Here is a 15,021-nt window from a genome sequence, read left to right as displayed (position 1 = left end):
GTACTGTACATACATGTAGGTTGTAGACTAGAAGGAAAATGAACATTTCTTCTGAATTTTTTTGCTTATTTTTAGATGTCAAAGATTTCTATAATACAGCAAGCTTGATTTTTTTCATTAGAGCTGAACTGGTGGGCTCCTGAGCATAAAAATTATCGCTCTTAAAACTACACTGCTGAAGTACACATGCAGGATCTGAATCTTGCTTCCAGCTGCCCACAGCATACAGAACCCTGGCCAACAGAAATGTGAAATCTGTGTGTGAAGGCTTTGCTCATTTGGTCCATAAGAAACTTGGGATTTTAAATCATCAGCTGCACAGTAATGAAATAAGTTACACCAGGAAGACTTCGAATTGCTAGGAAATGCATGGTTAGCTTCCCATGCAGATAATCTTGTTTCTTGTGAATTGAGGATTATTTAAATGGTCTTTTAGCTGTGAGCATTTTCTTCTGCTTGAAGAACCCACGAATATATTTTGCTAAAATATTAGCATTGTTCTATGGTTATGTCTTGTCAATAAGAGTATGTGAAGGGTTTCGCTTGTGTTTGAAGGTACTGGTTGTCTTGCACATTAAACCTGTACATTTTTAATGTTAAGATTATCACAATGGGACTAATGCAAAGGATGAAAATAAATTATTGAAGGTCATGGTGTACAAGAATGGGCTATAGTTCTTTTGCCAGATGCAGTGGCGTTGTGTATTTGAAGTACTAGCAAATTGGATGAAGGGTGTTTTCTGCATCATTTGTAAGTCATTACAGAGTTAAACTGTCTTTTGCTGGGCATTATAATCCTTGTCCTGCTGGGTAGCAGCTGACTGCATTAGAAGTCAAAGGCGCCCAGTATCTTGATGGATTGCACTTTAAGTGTCCCAATAGCTCATGGAAGCTGAGGCCATTCAGTTCTGGATTGAGTTCACTCCCACTTGCAAGCAAGATGATGGATCCGGATTGAGCACTAAAAAAAAGCATTTAACTACCCTATAGCATTTAACTACCCTATAGCATCGTCCTCTTCTTTCTGAATAGCGAGCCCCAGCTGTGCTGGGGCTGGGGAGCAGTGGGGGGTGGCACTTGGCCAGCAGCACACTTCACAGCAGGGTGGGGAGAAATCAAGCAGGAGGGAGGGCCAGCCCCCGGCAGATTGACTTCTGCCAAGGAAACTGCAGTCATTGGCAGTGCATATTGCTGTCCTTACCGGACAGGGTGTAGGAGAGATCACAGGTAGATTAGGGAACGCCCTATGTACATCGTCTATTGTACGTGTGTCCTGTTTGCATCCCAACGAGCTGTTGCTTCCTTCCCCGAGGCTTTGCACAGTCGCTTCCATCTTCCAGCAACCCGGTGAAGGCACAGCTCTGGCCAGCTCAGCAGGGTGCTTGGGTGTTAATATACACGCACACGAGGGAGAAGGATGGAACAAGTGTGCACTCCGTTTGTTCGGTTTTTTTTTTCTCATCTGCCAGGTGGTTCCAGGGGTGACTGCACGGCCCAGAAAGCCACCTTCCTGAAGGAGGCAGCACGCCCAGATTCAACTGAAAGGAGAATATTTGTGGCTGAGCCAAGAGTAAAGGCTCAGTTCTTTCCCTGCGTCCGTGCTAGGTCCGTCCTAAGCAGACCCTCGATGATCCATTTCGGAGCCGAGGCTGCAGAAAGCAGGATGTCCCCACAGCTCTCTGAGGGGCCAGGCTGTGACTCTGAGAGGTTCTGCCTCCTGTTCCTTTCTTGCCATCACCAAATACAGGACGGCAGCCGCATTTTCCATGAAACTTGTTCTAATAATTCACTGTATATTAGAAGTACTCAGGTTTCTCTCTCAGCTTGGCTTAAGCGATGGCTGTAAGGTGGCTTCCCAGGCAGGGGGCTGATCCTCACTACATTCCCTAAGGCGAAGAATTACCACAACTCTACCTGTGCACTCTGACTCTTCTTTCTTCTACCCAGGATTTAAAAAAGCTGCACCCTCCAAGGGGAGCAGCAAGCCAGGTCGTTGAGACAAGCAGCCCTGGAAGACACTAGCCGGTTTTAAGTGCTTTGCATTAACCGATTCAGGGTTTTTTAAAATGTTAAGTGGAAAGTGATCTAAATAGAAACCAGAGGATGAGGACAATCTTGGCTGTTTTGTTGAGACAGTGGGGGAGAGATGAGCCTGTGTGGAGGCTAGCTCCTGAAAAGGCCCTCCTTGGTGAATGACAATGGTGAGACAAAAACAAAAAGGTGGTCCCAGAGCTCAGGCTGGCCAGTGGGAGGGAACAAAAGGCCTGGCCACCGACATCTGCTGCCTCCGGCATCTCCCCACCCTTTAAATGCCTGGTCCCCATCCCCCCTGTCCCGCTGTGCTCCCCGGGGGACTCCGGGAGAGGGAGGTGGTTAACCACCGACGGAGGGCGAAAAGCAGCAAGGAGCTTACTGAATTGAAGATAATGCCACAAACAAATATTGATTAGTACCAAACTGTCCATTAAACAAGAGAGACAGCTCACCAAGAGAGTTCTGTCTCTCTGTCCACTCCTTCAGAAAGCTGTTTCTCGGGGTCCCCAGTTTCCTATGTGCCTCCACAGCAAGTGATGGGGTTTCTTTCACCCCTATGGGCACTGTCACCATCACCTTTGTTTCCTTTTCCCTCCTTACATCTGCATGTCATCTTGCACTTTCTGTCTCTCTCTAATGCACACAGTGCAGGGCCTAAGGGACAGGAGAGTCAGCAGACAGGTTTTGCTCCCTGTGGAAAGCAGAAATCTCTTTACTGATCCCATGTGAAACATCTAGATTTTCAGTGGAACAAGATGTCTGGGTTTAAGGTATTTGACTCTAGGTTTAATCAGGTTTGATCTCCACTGGTGAATGTCTTTTCTGAAAAACACTTCAGAGTGCCTCGGGTTGGCTGTTGGCAGCTGGGGACATCCAGGCTTCGACTGGAGGAGAGTATCACAACCCCTCTGCCTGTCCTACAGCAGGACTGGAGCAGTTCTACTCCATATCCATCCCCAGCCGGTCACTCTGCACCAGCTCTTGCTGTAGGGACTGTCCTGGAAACCCCAGCTTAGTTGCATTGCAGTAGTGGCAAAGGAGGCTTAAATTCATGGGACTAACCTTTATCTAAGTCAGTAGTTCAGTAATGTGGAGAGTGGTATTGCAGACCTTAGCATGAGAATGCCACACAGTCATGTGAATGCTTGTACTATCAGCCTGCAAAGTACCAGTGAGAAATGTAATCTCTCCCCTTTTCACTGCAGGGAACTGGGCAGAACCAGTAGGAGACACCTTGGTCATCAACAGAAATGCAGTAGCAAAGTGATGAATTGAGGGTTGATGAATCAAGGCTGGGTTCCAACCCAGCCAATTCTATGATTCTATGATTCTATGATAATTCTTGGGTTATACTGCCCCCAAAAAATAGAATTCACAAATAACCCGCAAAGTGTAATGAAGCTGTGGAGTTCCTCCTCCCCAGGGAGAATGGCTTGAGCCTATCCTTTGCCTTAAGTCAGTAGCATTCCCTCTGGGATCACAGGGTTCACATGTTTGGAAGGCCCTGTCCTGGTGTGGTGGCAGGCTGCTCCCTGGAGGTGTCTCACTTTCCCACTGGTGACCCCACTGCAGTGGCCAGGGCCAGCCCAGGGGCAGCTGAGGGATTACCTGTATTGATTCTCTAATAGCTGTCAAGGTGGAGGGAAGGACTATTCTGCCAGGAGCTCTGAGCTCTTAGTTGAGTGGGAGCATGAACACCCCATTAAAGGTTTCATTCAATAGCAATCTTTACTAAAGTAAATGGACAACAGCATCCCCCTCTCCTCCCTCCCCAGTCCCTAATGCAAGAGCCATTATGGAGCAGGAAGACAGCACACAGGAACATATATTTCTGCAGTATCAGTTTCACCAACAGTCTCAAGCTCTTTTAATGAAAAGTGAATTTTTGTGTGGTGTTTTTTTTCTTTTCTTCCTTTTTTCTTTTTTTTTTTTTTCTTTTTTTTTTTTTTTTCATTTTTTCTTTTTAATCCCCAAAATGTGAAAATCTCAAGGAAACAATCAACATTGAATCTGTTCACTTTCTTGAAACTCCCCTTTCCAGTCTGATGCGTGGCTCTTTCTCACCCTTGTACCCATGAGCAAGGAGTTAGCAGAAGCATAGGTTGGCAGCATCCTGCTCTTGCTGCTACCAGGGACGGGCAAGACAGGAACAGTGAGCACTGGAGATGTCAGTCCTGATGAACACCAGTGAGAGCTGGGGGCTTTCCCCTCTGTAAGCCTTGTGCAGTGCTGAAAGAGACACTATCCTGCCCTAGAAGACAGCAATGCTTGGATCTTGCTTTCCCTGTGTATCTAGAGCCACTTTTTCTAAGGTTTCCTTCCCCATGCTGGCAAGTAGAAGGCTTCACACTATGACTCTGCATCCAGGAGGGCTGAGACAGGACTGTGCTGGGTGTCTTTGCTCCACACAGTATAACAAGGTTCATCCAAGGTTTGGTTGATATAAACCTTTGCTAGTCAAAATGATTTTTCCCTTCAATTTTGATGGAGCTACTGTCCAGGATGGTATGAAAACTTTTATGGATACCACTGTATTCATCACTCTACTTGATCACAGTAGTCTTCTGTTTAACTCATGCCTCTTCTTTTTTTTCCCCTAAGCTTCAGACCAAGAGTGATCATACACACAGTTACTCTAGTACACAAACCCCAAAATTTAGCATGAAAAAAACATACGAGCAAAGGGGAACGTTCGTGGAAAAGAGACATTTGGTTTTTTGCCCAAGCATCTGATTTTTTTCCTGCCCTCCCCAAGAAGGGACCCCTTACCAAGAGTACACTGAGCCTCGTATTTTGAAGACTTGAGAAAGAGGGGCAGACAGGGAGCCTTTCAGATAGATTATTTTTTTGAGATTCTTTCCATCAAAGAAAAGTGCCAGATTCACAGGCAGGGAGGCAACACCAGTGAAAGCCTCTCTGAGCTTAACTCAGTGGGGAAGGTGCCTGGACTTGGGGCTTTTAAGCTCCTTTTGTGATTCTACCCTGTTATGACACCACTATCACCATGTTAACATAGCTTGTTTCTATATGTGGTTTTTTGGGTTTTTTTAACTGTATGATATTAAAATTTAAAAGGTATGTTGATTTTGGTTAGAGTAAGGGGTCAGATCTCTTCAGATGTTCTATCTAACCCACTTTTGTGACTATCAGTTTTGTAACTGTAAGACACGAGCAGTAAGGCCTGGCATGACAAAAACATTCTTCTTTTATGGCTTTGATTGATTTTGTCTCATGGGAGCTGTTTCAGCATGGATATTATGATGAAAAGGTTCCATGGGAGGGCTGAGGGAGAACAGTTGTTCTTTTGAATAAGAGAAAATGAGTCAATTTGAGAAAGTTCACAAGAAAGGGGAAACTAAAGTGACTAATAACATTTAAAACTATTAGAAAAAGTTCCATATCCAAGGAACTCCTTGCTCAGTAGTGCGTTTCTTTAAATAAACCTGTCTGGTAAATGGGTCATTTATTTTTCTAGCAACAAAAGAAAATCAAAATTATAATTAAATTTTCTAAATGTTGTGTTTACTTTTTTGTAAGTCTATGTCTTTAGGATTCATGTTCCTCACAGCAGAATTTCATTAGGTTAGAACAAATGGCAATTCTGTGTAACGTATAGTGACAACCAAAGATGAGGAATATTGTGTTTATACAGGTTTGTGCTTTTTATCATTGTCATAGGAAAAAACCCACTTATTTCCATAATACTTATGATGCAAGGTATTAAACTTGCATGATAGCTATAGAGTTATACTAGGTGAGTTAAAATCAAAATGAGTATTTTGGATTATGACATTCCTATTTTCTTCTGGTTTATATAATTGTATTTTTGTGTTGATAACCCCCTTCTCTACACTGTATATGTATTTTCCAACCATATTATTAACAGAATATTACTGACTTTTTGTTTTGTGTTTGTGTGTACATATATGCACATATACATGCATTTGTGTACATGGAGGGAAGCCCATGCATATGTATAAAATCAAAAATATTCTTTTGAAAAATCAAGCCATACTGAATATTCTAGTATACTGAATGTAGAACTAACAACTGATCACTCTCAGTTTCATTACTGCTTTGTATGGGATTCATGTTGCAAAATATAATAAATTTTCTAGAGCTACTTTTCAAGAAAAGCCATAACTTTCATACCAGCAGTAGTTGACACCATCTATTTATTTCTCAGCGCCTCCTGAATGAAGGATGAGCAGAAGACTTCACCAGCAAAGGTAGATGACAGCCACTCTTCCTGTCCTTCTGCTGATGACAGCCAAGGTTCCCGTGGGCCCCAGTGGGATAGTGGTTCTTATCCTTTCCACTTATTACATTGTATTGATATTTGGCATCCTTTGCAATTTTTTTACATACCCTAGACTCCTCTGCAATATGAAAGAGCTGACAGTGCCCAGATGAAGGGACAAGTTCTTTGAAGCATCTTTGCAGGTAATATATTTTAGCATCTGATCTGCTTGTTGGAAGCCTACTTTGTAGTGTTACTATATTGGTATTGATCTGTGCTGCATAGGTCCATATTTGTCAAGCTTTCAAAGACATATTTTCAAAGATTTCTACATAAGAGAGTAATTAAAGGTCAACCTCATAAATAGTTGTAACACCCAAGGCCAAAGGGGAGCTTTTACAGTCATTAGAAACTCACTGAAGTTTAACCTGCTGGGCTCTAATCTGAGGTGCAGTGGCTGCAGTGGGGTCGTGTCACTCTGTTTGGGTGGCCCCAGTCAAGCCCAAGCACCATGGTGGGGTCAGCACAGCCATTGATGAGACCAAGCCAACAGCTCTGCCTCTTCAACCCTTCTGCCTGTACAATCCAACCTCTCCTTGCTTCTGCTTTCCACCTCTCCTTGCTTCTAGGCAGGTCCCTTCCTCAGTGGGATTCATCAGCATTATCTGTTGCTGTACACCATAGCTCAGCCATGAAATTATTCTGATGCAAGGTGTCAACCCAGCAGCCCCCCCATCTCCCTTCCCACCTGCCAGGGGACAGGGTTAAACTTACCTCAACATCAGACTCCTCACTGCTCTCTTTTTGTCCTGGCTGGCAGGTCATGGAATAAAAGTAAATTTAAAAAGTATATGCTTTAATGGATGAATGTATGCCTGGAGAAAAACAGCAAAGATTTTACAAATCCAATACATCTTTCCCTTGATAGACCCAACAATTAAAAGCATCAAAGCTTAAGGCAGGCAGCACAGCTGACTCCCTTCAGAAGGGAAAGAGGTCTTTTAGTACTCTTCACACTCAATTTCATGGATTTGGGCTAATTTACTTAACCCAGCACCTGATTTAGAGATTACTTTTTTTTCCTAAGCATATATAGGATTATTGCAAGTTTCTACCTACTGCCATTCACCTGGATAGCGACATATCAAGAAGTTAATTTTTGTCTCTATCCAGATCTTTAAGGATTCTATCATGACCAAATATTTGTTTTCTCCAAAAGAATAGCTGAGAGGGAAGCGTATTTATTATTTCTTTTTGTATTTCAAGAAGTTGCTGGCAAAATATTCAATTAACTTCAAATTACAAATGAGAACCTGTTAGATACTGTGTTTTGTGACTGGTCATCTACACTAGGGCAAAACTTTCTGAACCTGCTTGTGGAATTTGAATTTGCAGTGGTGATGGATGAACACTAATGGCTTTTGTAACACCTTTTTTATATCAGTAGAATACACAGGATTTCCTGACCAGTGTTTTCAGATCCCTAATGTGCATTTGGAATGCAAACTTCTCCTCTAGGTAAAGGATTTTTCTATAATTTCAGCCCGTTTTTCTTTGGAAGCATCATTTGGGGAGGGAGTGATGTACTTTCACAAATTACTAAATATGTTACATAAAAAAATGCTGATATCTAGTTTGAGAGCAGGAAGGCAGCTAGCCCAGATTCAGACAGGACACATTGTCAGTGTTGTGTTTTGGGCACATGGTTTTCATAGAGGAACAGAAGGTTGATGCTCAGCTTGCCCCACTGTCAGCAGATGGCAAGTCTTTGTACCTGGCAAATTATTATGTGGCAATAAAAAAACAACCAAACAAAAAGCAAAACAAAACAACAAACAAAAAACTAACAAAAAAACCACTGCACTGCAGTGAAACAAATCTCTGGTAGGAAACTTGTCCAGCTGTTTGATGGAAAGGGGTGGTAAAATCTGATTTATCAATAAATGTTATTTCAGAATCAACAAAGCTGATAGGAATGTAGCCAGCAGGAACATTAATTTACCCATGAACGTGTTTCCTCCCTTCCTGTGGGCTTACTGCCTGCACTAATAGGGTCTTGGGTCTTTTCCTGATAGATGCCTGAATTTGAGGCAGAAGATTTAAAGATAACAATGACAATGACTCTGATAATGGCCAGCTCTGTAGCCTAAAGCTGGAGACGGGGAGTGTGAAAGCATCTCGGCCCATGCAGGCACAGCACTTTCCTCCCTTCCTGCTGTGAGATTATCTCCACCCTCAGGAGTTTAACCTGCTACGAGGGTCAATGCTCTTTGACCTGCTCTGTTCTGACACTAGAATTGACGTGTAAAGGTATTTTAAACCGTCCCCATTGATTTCACTACAATAGCTCCTTTGCAGCACAATAACACCAATCCTGGAGTTTTTGGCTGGGCTTGGCAGAGCCTGTGGCTCCCAGCTGTGTGCGGCAGAGTCTGGGACAGGTTGGTCTCTTCCATAGCTCTTTCTTGATGGCTTCTGACTGCCATCTTCTCTAGGACCCTTTCACAGCATCCAGGACAAGGTGTACTTCTGCGACAGAAGGGGGTGTTGGAGTTATTTTGATGACTTTCTGTAAGTCAGTGATTTCTCTGTTGAGAAGTCATCATCTCTGAGCACTAAAAGTGGCAGTAGGGCTGATGGACAGGAAGAAATTTGGGTGACCTCCAATAGGAATATTTTAATGTCCCGATGCAATATTAGTTCATAATATTTGTCCTTGGACCTTCAGAGACTCTTTTAAAGACATACAGAGACAACAATTATTGTTTTTTCAAATGGGACAAAAAGAGCCAGAGATGAATGAAATTATTTTCTTTGTGGTGTGGAGACTGCTGCCAAGAATAAAGCCCAAGTCCATGTCAATGGACCTCAAAAAATTACTTTACAGAACTGAGACAAAAACATGTGCCTCCCCTGGCCAGCTTTGCCGCCTTCTTCAACTTGAGTATGTTCTCCATGGGAAGGAGCCTTGTTACCTGGCCTGGAAGGGAGCTGCAGCACATCAGCTCTATAGGTTTCTTGGGACCAGCCTTTGCTTTGTGTGCTCTGCAACACATTGCTTCTCCCAGTGTATAGGAGGGAGAAGGAGCAATAAAAGAATGTTATAGTAGTACAACTGAGCTTTTCTAAATTGTGGTGTCACAAGCAGCAGATCGACACATTTGTAAACACAGTTTACTATTTCTTCATTAACTCAGTCTAAAGCAAGCTTCCCTGTGGCACATTTTGGTGCTGCCAGGTCCTTGCCTTTTTCCTGCTGTCTCTACCTAATCCCATTTATTCAGTTCCTTTTAGCTTTCCAAGGGCTTTCCAATGTACATGCCTGGTGGTGTCCTTTGCTGTATCACTGTGTATGTGTCTCTGTAACCACTGTCAGGAACTTATCTAGTAGTCTACTAAGCTAATAACTCTCCCTCCACTGGAACTGGTCAGTGGAGGGCATCTATCCTCTTTGTAACTGGGGCTCTAGTGGCTGTTCAGAATATCCCAGGCAGGTTGCTTTCAGTTGTATTTCTCTCCCTCTTTAATTAAGTTATTTGTTATAGGCTTTTCAGTATACTTGGAATTTCCTTCTTCTGCATTGCTAAATTTCCTTTTGTGCAGAGTTTCTCCTTGGTGACGAAGCCCTTTTGTTATTTTAAATAGTGAACAAATTGACACAACTTTGTAGCTACTTAAACTTTCAAGATTATAATTAGCACTTATATGGGAAAAGATCTAAGACATACAAGTCCTTTAGAAGAAGGACAGATGTCTGAATTGCTTGATTAAAACCCTACTGTCTGCTACACCAATTACAGTGCTTAGAATTTGTTCCTTTATTATCCAGTTGTTATAAAAGAAAATAAAACAAATAAAACATTCTAATATTTGTGTTGAAATACCTATGGCCTACTACACCTCCTATTTCCTAAATAATTGCTAGTAGCTATTCCACTCACACTCAAGGACCTGGTGGAAAGGCAGTAAGCAACATCCACTGCAAAGCCACTTGCTTCAGTTACAGTTGTTTTCTGCACCTCAGCCACTGAGAAGAGAAAAGCCTGGGGTAGAGGGGCTCAGATTCTTCTCTGACTGCAAATGTTACAGTATTAAGCTCTGGTCTGCAGCATAATCATTAATTGCTCTTGGTTTATACATACTGCTCTATATATTTCAGATGTAAAAATGTGACAAGTAGAACTTGAGTCATTTGAGAGAGAGTGAGGTCTTTGGATAAATGACAAATTCAATGAAAACCTGAAAACCAAAGATGAATGAAGATACTCCAATTAATATCTGGTCTGTATCTCCTTCCTGTCCTCTATAATCTACCACTACAATATTTACTGCTGCAGACATGCATTTGATTAATGTTTTCCATGGGTATGTGTGGAGGTTCCTATAGAAGTAAAAATTATGTTAGAGGATGCTGACGTTGTGCCATGGTGGAAGTGCTGTAAGAATCCAAACAGATTAAACAGAAAAAATAAACAAATAATTCTCATTCCAAGGAATCATCTAAATTTTAGCCTTCTTTTGTCTATGAGACTTAGTTAAAATGATATCTAGGGATGGGGCAATGGGAGACAACAAATATGTCAGTACCTCTTTCCTAGCCTAGAAGAGCAGTATAAGGTACAAAGATAATATTCCTTAAAAGAAAAAAGTTTCATTATCTCATTGTTTTATTTCTGCATTAAATACTTGTTATGCTAGAATGTAAGCTCTACAATTGTTTTTTTCTTTGCTCCTGTAAATTTTGATTCTTAATTCTCTTATGTGTAAATGTACATGTGTGTGTTTAGAAAGGCACCTTGAGATAAGGAGAGTAAAAGCATCTACTTTGAATGAGAATGTTACATATTTTCAAGTTTGCAGATTACTAGAGCTGTACAAAATGCCCAGCACTTCGTGTTACTTGATTTAAAAGCCTAAACTTGCAATAACACAGTTACAAATGGCCTGCCTGAAGTCCTTGTCATTTGAAGTGATACAAACACACTTTCCTTTATGTTTTCCAGAACACGGGGCTTATTTCATTAAATTTATTTAACAAATATTTTGATTTATATGAATTCACAATAGTAAAGATAATATCAACACATCAATTTCCAGCAATTTCATCTTTTTAATTGAGTGGAAAATAAAGGAGGTCTAATAAAACTGCAAAACCAGTGCCTTTTAAAGCTGTTGTGATGCCACTAAAATGAGACTGCATTTACAAGCCTGAAGGAGTGCATACATGTATGTTTTTGTATACACATAGAATTTTTATTATTTTTTTGAAAAGTCACTGTTTTACTAGCCTTGGAGAGCAAAGCCTCCTATGTTTTAGCCAGAGGTCAGACTACCATTCTGACTGCTGCTAATCCTCAGCATTTTAAATGATCATTTCAGTTTCTGTATTTATTTAATCAATAAATCAAGAGAATTGTCCCTGTGTATCCAGCATTGGCAGGGACAGTGCAGGTTTCTTCTGGAGAAAAAACACAACTCTGAGGGGTAACACCTACAACTGGCCCTTCATGACCAGACTTCCTGATGGCTGTGACCTTTGGCTTGTGAGGTTTATGAATCATCACAGAACTGAGAGACCAACATCTCCATATCTGAAGAATTTTACTATTCATAGCAAATAGTAAATTGTTCCAGGTACAGCACTTGAGCTTTTTTCTTCCTCTATTCATGACATGTTACACCTAAGGAACAGGATAAATTCTACTAGGCTCCAGAGGATCATCTGTTTTTTTTACAGATACAAAAAATCCTAACAGAAAAAAAAAAAAAAAAAAAAAGAAAGGGCATTTTTTTTAAAGAACTCCCATGGGAGACTCCAGAAGGATTGAACCAGGCCTTTTTGTGGTCTTTTAAAGATTCACTTCATGGTTTGAGGTTTGGTTTTTGGTTTGTTTTTTTTTTTTTTTTGCCTTAGTAGTGGGTTTTCAAGACCACAGATGTCCTTGGCTACTTCTCATCAATAAACTGTTACAAAGCCCCTGCTGTATTTTACCACAATGTCTGTAAGCCAAAAAAAAAAAAAAAAAAAAAAAGGGAATCCTAGGAGCTAGAAAGAACATTTGAGAACAGTTGCTCTTCCTCATATAAAGGCTTCTTACCAGAAATTGATTTCTTGATTTTTTTAATGCCTTTTAGCATAAATATACTCCCATTACACTTCAGGTTTCAAAAATAAGAACATAATATGATTGACATCTGTAAGTACATCTGCATGGAGCATATGTGCCCTTTTCAGTGATTCTATTGAACACATCTCATCCTAAGAAGTGTGACCTTGAGTTGTTTTTGTTTTAGTAAGCTCAGCCTGGTTAGGAATCTTCCATTAATGTCCTACAATGAAAGCTATAACTCAGGCTTCTGAGATATTTGGAACAGGGGAATTTCACTGTCCCCTATACACTGCAGTCTACTTGTTAAAGTATATGCTGAGTGAGAGGGATCCTAACTGGAAATATTTAATTTGGTTTTAGGGTGATACGATACTCACCAGATTTTTCCTTCTTGTTGCAATTTTAAAAAAATCCCATCCCTTGTAAGTATTCCACATACCTCAAGGAAAGAATACAGGGAAAATAAATAGATGACTTTCGCCCCTTATTTTATATATAACCAGCTGTTTTCCTACTTTTCTGGATTTTTTTATATTGGGTACCCCCCCACGCCCCATTTTCAGGCATATCTGAAGAGAGGAGAAGATTTTAACACATGATGGAGCTACCATACTTGACAAGCAGATAGGTTCACCCTGTTTAAGCTAAAATATTTTGGCAGGTAACCTTCCCCCTGATATGAGAATGTTTACTTTCAGGGGGACCTTTAGTATTGGAGATCCAGGCAGATTCCAAATACCCTGTTTTTGCAGTCCCAAGGAATATGAAGAAAGAGTTTCAGCAGCTGCTACTGAAATAGGATGATACGGATTGGAATGGGATGTATATAGATTGTGGGAGGAGTTTTGAGAGAACAAATGTCTTTAAAAATTACTTAGATTGTTGTATATTTCAAGGGTTCCTAGAGGAAGATCAGGGCTGGCAAAGTTAGGCCCATGTTTTGGTTCCTTCCATTCTGACACCTCTGGCCTGGGGAGCAAGGGGCTCTCCATGATGAGGGCTTCCCCTGAGCTGCTCCTACAACAGGTAGAAATCTTCTGCATGACTTAACATGATGCCCTTCCTATGATCACTTGATGCTGGCAGGACTGGTTGCATTTCAGGGAAATGCATACCAGGTCAGATAATGCTATTCCTGGTGGCAGGAGACTATGTCCTGTTGATGACTGGGAAGAGAACCTCACAGGATATTCCTTGAGGGCATGGCTTCCTTAAGGAGCAATATGGCCCAATGGCAGAAAGCAGTGGCCACCATGCTCATGGCAGCATTAAGACAAGGAGATCACCTCTTCAAACTGGTGATGTGAGGAAAGGAAGGAGAGGATGAACCAACCTCCCACTGAGTGACTCTGGGAAAGAAATGGCAGTATCCATATGCCTGACCAGACATGTGTTGTCCTCTCCCGTTGCTCTAATCCGTTCTGCTCAGGCCCACAGCAATCTGTGGGGTACACATGGGTTTGGCAGCAGGATCCGATTGCTCTTCCAGTGCTGTTTGCCTGCAGGATTCCCATCTGTGTCCTGTGATGGTTATCTGGCCTCCATGTTTCTGTTTGGGGAGAGGGGTAATGGGAAAGGGAGAAGAACAGGTAATAGGGAAATAAAAAAACAGCTAGAAGGCATCAGTTGCTATCTGAATGCCTGTGGAAATAAGGTTGTTGGTTTTTTTAATGAAACTTATTGGAGGAAGGTAAGGACAAGGGAGAGGAGAGGAGAGGAGAGGAGAGGAGAGGAGAGGAGAGGAGAGGAGAGGAGAGGAGAGGAGAGGAGAGGAGAGGAGAGGAGAGGAGAGGAGAGGAGAGGAGAGGAGAGGAGAGGAGAGGAGAGGAGAGGAGAGGAGAGGAGAGGAGAGGAGAGGAGAGGAGAGGAGAGGTCTCTATGTCTGAAACAACAGAAAGGGAGACAGGGATAATCAGGTGAGGTCTATTGGAGACTCAACAGGTGTTGGGCCCTGTCTGCCTGAAGCTGTTGACTGAACCTGAGCACAGAAGAAATGTAGAAAGCCATAAATGTCTGGAGGGCTGTGAACTTCTCTGTGAGTGTCAAGACCCTCACAGTCACATTGCTCCTCAACACCCCTGGTTGATGGGGGAGAAAGGACATTTGCTAAACATGGTGACACATTCAAACACAGCCCTTGGGACACAGGGAGGCCAAGGCTCGGTTGCTCCCTTTGTGCAATCAGCTGAGGTGCACTTCCCTTTCTCCTCATGTTTGACTTCATTTTGGAGACCACGCAAATCTGCTTAGAGTGGTTTAAAGAATGAGAGGATTATTGCAAGCTACTTAAATGCTTATCTCAGCCAGCAAAGCAGGCCCATCCCTGCCATGTGTCAGCCCTAGGAGAGTAGCCAGGCCATGCAGAATGGCTCCTGCCCTGGCATACCCTTGGGTTCTCATCTTCATGGTGGCAGGGCACAGAGGGACTCCCTAACAAAACTTGTGTGTCAGTGACAAAACTGCAAAACTGGCTTTAAGTCTTCCTGCTTGAGGCCACACATTCCGGCCTTACCACTGCCTCTCTCTGACCTCCTTAGGTGGTTGTTACCAACCAAAGTCACACCAGTGACTGATCTTTGACCAGCCCGATGATGGGGGCACAAAGTACATCAGAGGAAACTTCTTTAGTTGGTTTTG

This window comes from Heliangelus exortis, chromosome 2, assembly GCF_036169615.1.
Source record: "Heliangelus exortis chromosome 2, bHelExo1.hap1, whole genome shotgun sequence".
Lineage (NCBI taxonomy): Eukaryota > Metazoa > Chordata > Aves > Apodiformes > Trochilidae > Heliangelus > Heliangelus exortis.
This window is presented reverse-complemented; position numbering follows the sequence as displayed.